The 13308-nt window shown below is 25.6% G+C and overlaps 1 protein-coding gene and 1 long non-coding RNA gene across 5 annotated transcripts in view; one reads left to right on the forward strand and one right to left on the reverse strand.

Moving 5' to 3' along the window:
• LOC126904733 (neuroligin-4, Y-linked-like) overlaps positions 1-13308 on the reverse strand; it is a 169257-nt gene that overhangs the window by 67554 nt on the left and 88395 nt on the right. The window lies entirely within an intron of this gene.
• Positions 7754-9126, forward strand: LOC126905031 (uncharacterized). The gene is made up of 3 exons (XR_007703855.1): positions 7754-7816; positions 8052-8250; positions 8979-9126. It is a non-coding gene; the product is annotated as an uncharacterized LOC126905031 (long non-coding RNA).

A 13308-nucleotide genomic window follows, 5' to 3' on the forward strand; every position in this document is an offset into this window, starting at 1 on the left:
ATTTATTAAACGCTAGCCACTAGATTTCTCTTGAAATAGTATAAATTTTTGGTTTTTGTAAGTTACATATTTATCTATTATAAAATAATTTTTAAGCCTGCCCTTTATACTGTATAATATATTTTATCAACCTATCATTTTCTTAATTAATTTAAATTAAATTAACTTTATATTTTTTAAATGTAAAATCATTATTATTAAACGTGTTCATTTAAAAAATAATTTTCATACTCATATAATATATAAGGAATGGGTCAAAATATTATTTAATAACAGATAAATAAAGATACATATGTAATTAAACAATTTATTAAAATATTTTTAAATAAATCGAGTTATATAAATCGGTAGTGTTAAAATAATCATTCTGTATAATTATTTATTATTATATTATGTCTCGAGAAAAATCGAGACAATAGTATTAATTTTATTCAATAATCACATTAATCTAACAACACATTATGGTATTATAAGAATCACTTATTAGTTTTGTTTTAACCTAATTATTGAGTTTGTAAAATAACTGAAAGATTTGATTTTGAATAAATGATATTATTTTGTATAACATTACTAGAACTATATATAACTTGGACATTAATATATATGTAAAGACTAGTTTCTAATAATTTTCTTTAAATCGACAATGGGTCAGAGAATTGTAGAAAAAATAAAAGGTTAGGTGGCGGATGTGAGTGTAAGCTCTTGTTAATATCCGCAATGACGGTAACAAAAGCGACAAAGGATATAGATTGACAGAAAAAGGGAAGTTGTAAGTAGTTGACTAAGAAAAAAAAACATTGTACATTAGTCAATGCATGACGGAATCTAGTAAAAGAAATCCAACAAGCCAAACGAAAACTCCCACAATGTATATCCAAATGCAATGCTCACACATTGCTACAAATTATCACAAGATTTCACAAAATTCAAATATATCATTTTGAAAATTCCAAAAACTCCTTTTTTCCTTTTCTTTATTCTCTATTAGACCGTTTCCATGATGTTTTTCACGTTACAAAGCAATTAAAAATTAAAAGTATTGTTTCATTCAACTACAATTTTATTAAAGTTTTCAAAATGATTATTTGCTTAATAATTCATTCTTTAGATGTCAAAAATGAAGCATATCTGTAAGTAACACAATTGTGTAGAATACCTTTTCAAGTACCTAGGAATACTTTTTTGAATAATTTTATTAAATCAAAAAATTATTCTACAATTTATTTATTAAATAAAAAATATTGCTCAGCTCAATGGAAACAAAATTAATGCCAAATATTTTTAAGTACTCACATTTTGTATTGTATTGTATTTTATTTTACTTTTTGTGAAGAATTTCTAATTATGTTAAATTACAAAAACACTGAAAAAGATATTTTTACATTAAAATGTTGGTTTTTAGATTAAATGTATCTCACTCACAATCATCCAATATTAAAGATTATATAAGTGCATGATTTAGATTTATTAATAATTTTTTATTTTAGGTTGTGTAACGATTAAAAAGAAAATTTTCCAGAGCGTTCAGGGAAGTATTCTGTTCAACTATAATTATTATTTATGTTTGTAATATTTCTATGATTATTACAAGAAATCATTAGTGTTAAAAATAGTTTTTTTCTTAAGAAACTTATATATGATTCTTTACATTTTCACCCGAATATTTAATTTCTCTAAATAATGAATCTTAATTGTGTATTTATGTGCACAATTTAAGGCAACGCGTTTTAACTTAGATTATTAAAATAGTTAAATCAAAAGTATTTTATTTTTTATTTACTTGATTAAAACTCGGAAGAATTTCTGAATTCAATAATTTAAGTGAAAATACACATACTAACGTTTAAAAATAGTTTCTAAATTTGTCATGTTGAGTTCAATTTTTAAATAATTTATCGTAAAAGTAGTATCATGAATTTTATTATATTTTTACTTCTTAATTTCTATGACATATTGATGTTTAATAATTATGATTATTATAATAACTATATTCATATAAAATTGTTTTAAATTAGGTAAATCATGATTATACAATATCAATATTTTGATCTCAAATGTAATTTTTTTTCAAAAAAATAAATTTACTATAAAGAAAAAGAAAATGTTTTCATAGTCAAATTTTATAGATCAATTTTAGTTTTAATCCGAAGCTGAGAAAGTAGTGACTATGATTTGTATTTTTGTACGTGTTTATCAATAAAAAATACTCAGCTATTACTGAACTAATTTTGATAATATAAACGTAAAAGAATTGAATTTCTAAATCTTCTATTTTTTAGCAAATCGAGAAAGTATTCTTCCTAGTTATGTTTGTCTTCTTCTCATTATATACATATTTATGTTATTGAAACTAATTTGTAGGTAATAGCGTTGTATGTTATTATATATGAGGTCAAACTTTTGAATTGGTCTTGTTTCGTTATAATATACAAAATATCGTAAAGACGGATTTTCAAGTTTTTTTTACTTTAAATACGGCTATATCTTAAATTTTAAAATATCTTAATGAACTTTAAATCAACAATACTAAAGACAAGAAGCTTTCTTCTGGTATACTTTAGTATTACTTTTTTCTTATTACTGTTAATTACGAAATGACCGACCCCAAGTAGTTGAGATAAGGATGGAATGGAAGAAGAAGAAGTCTGTTAATTACAAAGTATTAGATCTATGTTGTATAGTAAAATAATAGAAAGATGGTTAATCACGTTTAAAGATGAATAAGTTATAATGAGATTTAGGAACCGCAATGATTTCGGTTTTTTCAGTTAGTTGACCTATATAGATTTTTTTTTTTTTTGAATTTGTAAAGTTAATAATTTTAAAAACCGAAATTCTTGTGAAAATTGCTTTTAAAACTTTTACCAAACCTTATAAAACTTACAAAGTTTAATACTGACATTAACTGATCACTTATTTTCGGTCTATTTTGGAGTATTCATTATAAATATACATTAGTACGAGCTATTAGTATGTCCTAAAATTTGTTTATATGAAAATCGGTGGCTAAATAATTTTGTAATCAATATTTGTTTAGCTATAAATGCTACGAATAAAAAGACTGACATAAAAGTTTTACATTGTAATGAAGTTTCATAAGCTTTAAGAAGTAAAAAAAAATTAGAAATAATTATTATACGATGGAATATAATAAGGTACTGGATTGCTGTAATGAAAAATGTTGAGCTTAATAAGTGTTATATATTAGACCCAATGTACCCCACTAAAAATACTAAACATAATCGACTAAAATTAAAAAAAATGACTTAGTTCAATGAAGAAACATTTTTCGTATAATGGCGAAACTATTTCTGATTTATGATTGGTTCAGTGTGATGTTAAAATCGTACCGAAACAAATAGATGCTTAAAACTGCGGATTATATATAATTTATTATGCATTCACTATTATGAATCGGACAAATTTTGACCATAACTTTAACCCCGACGCTAAAAGAGGTCGTACAAACATTTTTTCATTAGAAAGTTATTAGAAAATTCAGGTGACAAGACCTACACATATCATTATTTCCAAAAAGATACAGAAAAACATAGCGATGAGAATATTAAATGATTGTCTTGTACTTCATTTTCACGTTAGATCATCATAAATAAATTGATTGTATAACTGAAGGGTATAGGCTAAACAAATAATTAAACAAGTCTGCAATATTAAAGTGAAATTCTTAATATTAAAATTCTATACCAAATATAAACTTACTTCATAATTGAATGAGTATTTTGTTTCTCAAATGATAGATTCAATTATTCATAATCCTTCCATGAAAATCACAATGCTAATTTAATGGCCACAAATTTCAGACTTAATTAAATTATTAAAAACATTAGTTTATTAAATTATCTCCTTTATTTTCTATGAATCTAAATGATTGAATGGGCTGACGTAAAATAATGAAGATTTTTGAGATTTTCTTATATAAATTAATAGTCGCGATAAAAAATTTAACAGATTCACACCGAGGTATTACATTATAGTGATATTAATTACTATTTAGCGGCCTAGGTCAGTCGGTAACGAGTCGTGACTCGGTGCGTAGGCGGTACCAAAGTTCGATTTCGTGTCGCTGAGCTACGATTTTCCGTCCTCTCCGTCAAAAGCAATAGCTTTTAGAGAGGACGTTAGACATGATTAAACATAATAAAAATACAGCTATAGTCACAGTCAGATATCAATCTATACTTGTCTCATCTATGACAGGTTGCCCCATTGTGCCGCGTCCTGACTTAACTGTTTTTTTGATTGTACTCGTAAATCTACGGTAAACAAATGCATAGAAAAAAATAGCTCATAATAACAATAGTCATAACGGCAGTAACAATTTGATAGTCAGTATTGTTACTAAATAAAAAGTCTCAAACAACGCTCATTTTCACGGGCCATAAGGTTTTACGAGACATTTGGAACATTCAAAATTGTTCTTGTAGTACTTATTGTTTCAACTAATGATTATTTTAGACATTTTATGTATCTTTACCACGTAGTTTGAACGTTTTTATTTAACTAAAACTAATAAAAGTTAAATATTGTACTTTTGGTCAAATTGACTGTCAGGTAAAGTTCAGACATTCCACAAACTACTTAATTTTATCAGTCATAGTTTGGTAAATATACTTAAGATATACACTCATAACGACTGTTGTTAAAACCTACATCATAATAATAATCTTGGAACATTCGTTCATTACTAAACATTGTAAATTACTTGTATAAATAATTCCAGCAAACTGTCTACAATATCCGACCAATCTATGATTGCTTTTAAGGTTTTACAAAAAGCGCAACAAAGTTACAATTTTAAAGATTGATATTAATTACAAATATCCGTACAAATTGTCCGTAAACAATAATAAGTTGACTAAAACGCACGGATGTGGAATAATAATTTTGGTTCTTGCACATTCTATTATATAGGTCGTTTGTTGGTTCATACAAAAGACATTTATTATATGAAAGCAACCACTACGAAGTTCACCATTCTTCCGTCTATTTATTACCCACTAGTTAAGCCTTGGGCAGTGTCCGATTAGACCAGAGTCCGCATTATTTAACTTGCTGAAGTGACCGAAATAACAAAAGAAAAAATCCATTAAGTATGAGTATGAGGTATGAAGACATACATTTTATCCTAAAGTTTAATAATTTAACTTGAAGTCAAAGAAATAATTGTTTTATTTGTTGATAAAATGTATTTAAAATGCAAAATAACATGAATAACTTTACACTCATGTCATTAAAACTGTTACATTAATCATTTAGCGAGCTATTAAACAATTTATTCTATTTGTCTTCTTGTACTTATACAATTAAAAACAGTCTAAAAATCTCAATAAAAAAATAATGTCGCATGAAATTAAATATATAAGTTTAACATTTACTATTGTATCATTGCCGCACTGGGTTCATTAAATAAATAAAATTTGAAACACTTTTGTATTGTTTATTGGCTCTATCGCGGTTTGGTAAATATTAAAGGACCCGAGAGACCAATTACAGATAATTATTTATTGATATTATTAGTATATTTTACACATACAAATTTGAACGTTTTCTATTTAAATTATTCGGATAAGTTACGGACTTTATTTGTTTAACAAAATGCTAAATACTAAAATATATTCAGTTTTAATTACAGTATTAATGAAAGAAGTTTTCTTTACTATTCATGTGAACACTTTTAACAATCTCTCTTCAGGATTTTAATTATATTTTTCCGTAACGCCGATATTAGCTTAAAACCTTAGCTTAAAATTTTTAAGGAATGTCCTATTTATGCAAAACGTATTAGTAAAAAATACAAATTATTATTATAATAAGCTAGAGGTTACGGGAATCAATGCAAAATAATACAAAAAGTAATCAGTAAAATTATTGTGTTATTGTACAATTTCCAATATAAAAACAGACTTCACATAATATACTGTATTCGCCATAATAACCACGTTATTAACATTAGCTAATATTGTTTTTACGAAATATCTAGAAATTTGATAACGTGAAGTTTTATAATTAGATAAATCATTTAGCCTATTTTAATTTAATGGAACTCGATAACATTTTATATTTATAAAATAACATTGGTTAACCATCTAGTAATAATAGTAGTAATAGAAGTGGTAATATCTGCTTTGGCAACAACCGATTTAATGAGTGAACACAAAGTTCCACTTGAAAATAAACTTTTATATTGGATAGGGTAATAAAACGTATTGTTTGCCGGTGTACTACTTGCCAATCCCACCGCCGTATAGACCATACATGTACATCTTTATGTTTATCCATTGGCGGAGAAGGGCTTTTGGCTGTAGGGCGCAAAACTCAATAGTCACCGAGGAGATCGTGTCTTTTTTTTCAGTCGCCATAAATCCAATCAATGGAAATTCACTTATTACTATTATTTCATTTTGAATGGGTGGAATAATCCTCGATTTAGTCAGTGATCAGAGGTTTACCAGTTCAAAGTACATTATAGAGATCTACACTATTATTATATTACTCGGACGAACAAGCACTTGGCCTATTTAAGATATCACGCGCAGCTACGTACTCTGGGGAGTCGGTATGAACAACTATTCGCCCTGAGGAAAGAATCCGATAACAGTCAAGAGACGTTCAAAGGAAATTTGTTAGCTGAAACGGGTCGAAAGACGTGAAACGATATTACGTCTGTACGGATATATTTCAGACAAGTCTATGAAATTTATGGTCATATTTTCGGTGAAGTGTACATGTATTTTTTAACTGTACAAAATCGTCTTGTACAAAATTTAATTAATGAGAAATATTCTATTGTTCGTTTATTCTACTTAACTATTATTCAACGTTAAAATATTAACTACTAAATTCAGCATAATTTAATTATTACATTTATCAACAACATAGTATTAATGTAAAAACTTACATGCAGATAGAACTTCAATGAAATGGTTATTAAAAATATTATTTTTAATTTCAGTTTTTGAATCTATGACGGAAATAGTAATAAGTCGCTGAATAAATCTATAACATTATGATTCATAATATTATATTACACTATAATGTTTTATGGGTAACTTCATTATTTATGAAGTTATCCATTACTCGGTGGAGTAATGCACCCAATCTCGTTTATACTACTAAGAAATAAGTCTGTATTATTAAAATTAGTTCAAAAGATCTACTAGTTAGCAATTGGCAACCATGAAAATAAAACGAGAATAATAAACATTTGTTTAAAAATATTATTAAAAGTGCAATAATTCTATGGCGCATTTGCAAATGTAGAACTCATTAATTTCAATACACCATTCTATGACATTTTGTCCAGTTTAGAACGCTTTGTACGATATATGTTAACTAATTACCATGTTGTTCTGCTTGATCTATACTACGTGGTTAATTAATGCGTTATTATTGCAACACTGTGCTCTACAAGTGTTTTAAATACTCGTGTATAAAGATTAATTACAGTCCGAGTTTGTACTATGTATATTTTGCTGTTTGACTTGTTAAATTAATAATTAATGTAGGTGAACTTTTAATTAACTAACACAGTGTTAAGATTTTATCTAATAGTAGTATACTTTGATTTTCTTTTAACATATTATAATTAAAATTCATTTTTTTCTATGCTGAAGATGAAAAAAATGTTTTCAAGATAAATTTGTGCTAATTTTAGTAACATAAAAAATAATAAATTTGAATGATATTTTACAGTTTTTACCGATATTTGCTCAGTTAAAATATATTTATATATAAATTGAATAAAAAAATAAATGTACACTATTAAGTTTATTTTGGTTGCCGAAACAAGTATTCTGTAAGTTATATTATGTTATTTTAAAGCAAAATACGAGTTCTAACTTAACTATTCGACAAATGTCTGTGTCGTAACTTTGAAAACTTTATAGTAAACTTACGGCAGAGGTCATGTCAAAAGTATAAATTAAGAAAAAAAAATGTTTATAAGCATTTGTCCAATTTATTTTATACTACAATTCGATATTTTTGCCGTTATTTATAAAAATGATAAATAACTTTAATTTTATTTTAAGGTAAAAAGAAACCTGTAATATGAGTATCTGAAAAGTGTTAACCAAAATATATTCAGATATGACAATGATATTAATCAAGTTAGTCAATTAAAATATAACACAAACTTAATTCACCTAATTAATATTTTCGCATAAAACGAAGAGGCCGACCTCAAGTAGTTGGGGAATTAAGGCGAGGAAAAAGAAGACATAAAATGATGTAAAAGACTTTAAGAATTAATATTTTAAGTACTTGAAAACTATTTTAAGCATTTATATAAGTTTATTGAGATTATTTATTCTTGAAGTATATATCATAGAGCAACTAAAATAACGAGCTCATACCAAATAAGTTTTAATTTAACATGTAAATAAAATACGAGTCTTATGAAATTAGTACTTGATAGTTAAGTCTTTTTCAAAGGTGATATCATGTAATATGATGTGTTAATACTACATGAATTTTCCTATACTTCAGTTTTGCGTTGTATTAATTATACATTTTAATGAAGGCATATGTTTACAATGTTATGAATCTTAACGAAGTTCATTATACTGAACTGTGTTAAGACATTGCGTTTAACATAAATCTTAGAACGATTAATTTTAAGTGAAGCGTTATTATTACCGATAGTAATTCGTAAAAATAAGTTAAACTAAAATTATTTCATGGACAGTAAATTCTTTCAAGTAGTTTAGGAAATTATAAAGCTAAAAATTACTTGATAAATTCCAATGAAACGAATAAATGTGTGGTACCATTTAAAATTTACATTTTAAAATTCTAAAACAATTCATGTTCTGTCTTAAATGGCGAAATCGAAAATCTCAAATACGCTTTGTTGAAAGGCGAATAATTCATAAAAATCACTACAAATGTATCAATAAATTTAATTTATTGTCTTAATAAATGTATAAAAATAATTAATAATAAAAAATCCTTCACAGTTTTCAAAAATTGAATGAAAATAATAAGAGTGAATATACTAAAACGAAAACCAGAGCGAATCAATAATATATTGAAGTTGGCTGTTGAACTTGCTAAAGATTCCAAAACCCTTGGATACGTAATCTAAAATGGTAGAATTTGTCCAGAAAGTATATTTTATTACATTTTTTTACCTCAGATAAGGAAACAAAATATATTGACCGCTGCCGTCGCCAGTAGCGATGTTTCTTTTTTCTTCAACGTTACCTATAATCCGCCAAAACGACTGCGATCAGTTTCGATGGAAACAGTGGGTGGAAAATGAGACACCCCATCATCAGCTGTATTTCCTTCAACATCTCCTATCACCTCCTCAGTATACAAAAGTTTCTTGAAATATTTTGTTAAATATTTGCTTTAGATGCGTTACAGTTTTGCTTCAATAAGCTATGTCGATTACTAGTACACGTACTGTTTATTATACTTTTGTCCTTGCAGCACCATTTAAAAATAATTGCTTTTCTGAAGAATCAGATATTTAAGAAGCTCTTGTAAATGGCTATAAACACGTAAATTAAACATATTTTTGTGAATAAGCAAAAAAAATTATTTATTTATTTAATATTCTATTTTTATATAAAATATTAACTATAGTAATCTAATTATAAAGTGAGCCATAATAAGAAAGAAAGAAAGACCCCAGCAAACTTTGTTTAGCTTAGATATAAAACAACAACGTTTCAATTATTTTTTAATGGAATAATTAGAATTCTTACATGATATAATAGAAAAATACTTTCACCCCATAATTATACATTCTCAATTAAATTCTACATCACATTTACATTAGTAAATTAATTCTTTTAGGTATCCACTTCTAAAAATTGGCTTTATTAGCGATCAATATTGATTTAATGACGCAGTGATATTAGTATTTTTATGATCTTTAACAACTAAAAAATCACGAAATTAATTTTACTTCGGTAATGTACAAAAATTATTGATATAAAATTAAAAAAAAAAATGACCTGTCATTTTCAGGAAATATTAGATTTTCATTATGTCAACATCAATCGTTTTCATTCTCATGTTACTATTAGTTTGAGAAACAGCTTGACACTGTACAGTGAAGTGTAAATAAAAGGCCATGCTGTAATACAATACTTTATACTAAAATATTTGAGTATCAGTTATATAACTATTTTAACTACTAGCGTTAGTTTTTATTACTGTTTTATCCCTGGCGTTAGCCTCCATAGGAGTATAGTAATAACAATTTAATATTTATTGTCACCAAAGCGCAAACAAATAAAACTCAGCCAAACAAAAATGCTTATAAGTTTATTTTTTAATTAATTGTGTCTTACTCTTTGGAATTATAAATAAACTCCACAATAACACAATAATGATTTTGAAATTGAACATCACGAGTATTATTCATGAATTACACAATATAAAAATAACCTAATAAAGTTTTAAAATGAATTGGTAAAGAAGACATTTATTTCTAAGAATATTACCATTGAGCGTGGATCTGTAAAATTTAATTTTATAAGAAGTTTGTTAGTACTAAAATTCTTTTTTATTAAGTTTTATACATGTTCATGAAATTTTGTATTACTACTGAGTCAAGAGAAATATCCATTTTTATTATTGATTATTTTCTATTCATCGATAGTACAAAGTAATCTTTACAATAGGTTAACAATTACTAAGCATTAGAATTTGAAATAGAATGTTTTTATGTTTTAAGTATTTTACTACAGATTAAACATTATGTCGTAACTTGAAAACATATTTTAGATAAAACTATTTTGAATTTGAATTATTATAAGGATTAGCGTTATTTCAATATGTATAAAGTTAAAACCTATGATTCAGCTTTAAACATAATAAACCTTAAGGACTTGAATCATAGTTTTTTTAAAGGTTCGAATTCACAAAAAATTATTTTATGGTGCCGGTTCAGTTCGAACTATTTTATATTTAATATATGTGTTCCGATTCTTGAAAATTAGTCCCGTTTCTAATTTTTAAAAATTAAATTAATCGTAAACCAGGTTAATTCTCAGGGTTTTATCTTTAAAAAATTTTACTAAAGAAATTTTTTTACCCCCTTTAAAAAACATATTTATGATTTTTGTCATGTGGGGACTTCATTTCCATATGGTAAAAATAAAAATTCCTATTCTAGATCGGGTTCTAAATATTAAAAATGTTCAGATTTTTTAGGTTTGTTAGAGCACCTGTTCTTCAACTGCCAATCGGATAAGTATATTAATAAATCAGAGGGTATGAACAGAGTTTTAATGTACCGAAAGAACAATTTGCAATCAAATGCAAATTCCTTATTTCATTAATATATATTAATAATTTAATGTTAGTGTAGATCTCAAATAATACTGTCACTACAGAAACCATGTTGAACACCCATCATAAAAGACATGTATTTCAATATTTGAACAAATTTAACTGTGTTGATCGTTTGCAAACTATTGTTTTATTCGCTTATAGTAAGTACCAATGTTTGCCTTAGTATGGCAAATACAACTAATACCAAACAATGAGCACTAGCGATGAATAATCATCGCATTCTAAGGCATTAAGAACATTAAAATTCTCGTCGTCTTTTGCCTTGTGACTTGAATTGAACTTTTCACAATCATCTTTTATTAATTTTACTATATTTATAAACACTAACACCTAAATACATATTAATACTACAATAAGAAAACACAATTAATAGCTCCAACTTATTTTATGAGACCATTTTGATTAATTGTCTTTCTAAACAAATCTTTTGATTACGTTATAATAAAATCTTAAAACATTTACTTCTCATAAATTTTGATTTTAAAAACAACGCTCTTTAAAAAATATATTGAATTGAACTTTTAAAGTTAATACACTTACGTTTTTCCTTAATTAACAACTAATTTAAGAAAGTAATTAATAAGTCAATAATTATTTTGATTTTGAATTAAAAGAAAACTTAAGTTTCTATATAACTCTTAATTTTTGTCAAAAGTTAAAAGTTTTAACACAATTTCAAACTTTAATTTTACCCTAATTGAGTCGGAAAATAACAGAGTTGAAGTCGATTAAAATAAATAATTGGGGTTATAAGATAAAATTTTAAATAACTCGAAATGTATATTCATAATAAAATTAAATTTGGTTCAATAAACATCATGTTGAGACGAATGAATTATTTAAAAAAAAAAAGTAAGCATAAGATCATGATGATCAAAATACATATGTGTTCGCCAGCCAATGCTTAAGAAATGAAGAAAAAATCAATCATCAGATTTATATTTAAATATAGTAATTTATCATCCACTTCAAATTCAATACAGTAGATAAAATAGTCTATTAATACCTTTTCCATTTAGCTATTTAATAATGACAACTCGAATTGGTAAATAAAAGTATACAATATTAATACTAACATTTTACAATAAAGCTAAGTATCAAATGTTAACTTCTCGATAATAAATCAAATAAACTCGACGTGATGGCAATAGAACACTCCCTGCATTTTCGATTTAGTTTTGACATATCGTTAAACTTTCTTACGATATCTGATCGTTGTGCTTATAATATCACACATGGAAAAACTTATAATAGATAAAACCAAGTTCAATACTTGAACAAGCAGTTTTAAAAATACATAAATATACTGCATAACCTTTTGATATTAAATGTAATGCATATAACGATACATTCAAGTATAATTAAGTTCTATTATAAAATAATAACCTGAATAATTACTCCCATTCAGGTCAAATACATACTAATAAATTGAAAGCTAAAGAAATGAATTATACAGTTCATAATAATGGAATGAACTGTTTAATTTTTAGCTTTGATGAGAAGCTGAGAAGGTATTGATTTTTTTTATGTTAATATTATAACAAAACTTGGTTGAATTTTATCTGATGTAATTCATTCTAAATTATTATCTAAAGTAAAAATTTTTAAAGCACTAAACGTCCTTTTTATTTATACATTTACTCATATTGTATCTTTTATCAAAGCCCAAAGAAAATAGAAATTCACACTAAGAAAAATATGATGTATAGTATTTTATTAGTAGTCATTTATTATTCTAGTCAAAATTGTAATCTTCCATTTAATTTTTGTGTATTTTATACAAATAATGTAAATGTGTTATAAAATTTAATTGAGAATGTATAATTATGTGGGTTTTCTATTATATCATGTAGAAATTCTAATTATTCCATTGAAAAATAATGGAAACATTGTTGTTTTATATCTAAGCTAAACAAATTTTGCTGGAGTCTTTTTTCTTTCATTCTTATTATGGCTCACTTCATAATTAGATTACTA

Source organism: Daktulosphaira vitifoliae, unplaced genomic scaffold, assembly GCF_025091365.1.
Source record: "Daktulosphaira vitifoliae isolate Bord-2020 unplaced genomic scaffold, ASM2509136v1 Scaffold_1, whole genome shotgun sequence".
Taxonomy (NCBI): domain Eukaryota; kingdom Metazoa; phylum Arthropoda; class Insecta; order Hemiptera; family Phylloxeridae; genus Daktulosphaira; species Daktulosphaira vitifoliae.